Genomic DNA, 1681 nt, shown 5'->3' on the forward strand with positions numbered 1-1681 from the left:
GATAGTCAGAGGAGCCTAAGCCTTTGGGTTTCTAAGTGTATCCTCCTTGTGTGCGTGTGTGTAAATGCATAGAGCCCTGTATAAGTTATTCTGTCCAGTTGTATTTTAATCTAGCTTCCACATATGAGAAAAAAAAAAACGTGCCATTTGTCTCTCTGTGCTTGGCTTACTTACCTCACCATAACATGATTTATTCTAAGTCCATCCATTTCCTGCAAATGACATAATATTCTTTCTAGTAAATAAGTAGAATTCCATTGTGCATATGTACCACATTTTTTTGTGCTACTCTTTTTTAATCCACTCATCTATTGAAAGACATCTGGGCTGTTTCCATAACTTGGCTATTGTGATTAGCAGAGCATCGAACATGGATGTGCAAGTTCTTTATCCTGATTTGTAATCTTCTGGGTAGATGACCAAGAGTGGTAAGGCTGCATTCTAAGGTAGTTCTATGTTTAGGTTTTTTTTTTTTTTTTGGTGAGAAATCTCCAAACCACCATCCAGAGTGGTTGTGCTAGTTTACATTCCCATCAACAGTGCAATAGGGTTTCTTTTCTCCGACATCCCTGCCAGCATTTGATATTATTGTTCAAATTCTCCATGTTGGCAAATCTAACTGGGGTGAGATGGAACCTCAGTGATACTTTGATTTGCATTTCCTCTGTGGCAGGGATGTTGAGCATTTCTTCATGTATGTATTTGCATTTTCACTTCTTCTGAGAAGTCTCTCTTTAGATCCTTTGTCCACTTATTGATTGGCTTATTAGTTTTTGTTGGGGGTAGTTTCTTGATGTGCTTGTATATTTTGGATATTAGGCCCTTGTCGGATGTATTGCTGGTAAAGATCTTCTTCTAGTCTGTTAGCCATGAGTATCTCTTCCCTCTTTGGTTTGCCAGTTGAATCAAGAATGTCCTACTTTCTTTTTTTATCTCCAAAAAATTGTATGCAGAGGTGTCAGTTTAATCTGTCCATTTATAATACATTTTGATCTGTGTCATCCCATCCAACATGGTCCCCTCATCTGTCCCATCCTGTTCCCACCCATCTCAAGTTTTCCAATTCCATTTTAAAAGTATTGTGTCACATTTCAAGTGTGATCTGTTCATAAGACTGTATATTAGGAAGTGGCGCTGTGGCTCAAGTGGTAGAGCGCTCACCTTGAGCTGAAGAGCTGAGGGATAGCATCCAGGCTCCCAGACTGTATATTAGGGCCTATTATGCACTCTGTGTGTGTGTGTGTGTGTGTGTGTGTGTGTGTGTCTATGACTGGGGTTTGAATTCAGAACCTTGCACTTGCTGGGCAGGTTTTCTACTGCTGAGCTATACCTTTAGCCCTTTTCTTGACTGGTTATGTTTAACTTCGAGTCTTGATCCCTGTTCAGCAAATGCCTAGACTATAAGCTTCTTGTAATGGTGGCATATATCACCATGCCCAGCTTCTTTCATTGAGATGGTGTCCTATGGGTTTTCTGCCTGGGCTGGCCTAGAAGTGAGACCCTCCTGCTTTTTATGTGGCTAGGATGACAGATATGCACCACCACACCAGCCAGGCCTGGGTTTGAACCATGTGCCTGGAGATGACAACATCTGAGGTAGCTAGAATTACAGGTATGACCTACTTGCACCCAGTTATGCACATATTTTATTTGTTTTTTTTTTTTAATTTTTTTTTTTTTT

This window comes from Dipodomys ordii, unplaced genomic scaffold (assembly GCF_000151885.1).
Source record: "Dipodomys ordii isolate 6190 unplaced genomic scaffold, Dord_2.0 Scaffold11, whole genome shotgun sequence".
NCBI lineage: Eukaryota > Metazoa > Chordata > Mammalia > Rodentia > Heteromyidae > Dipodomys > Dipodomys ordii.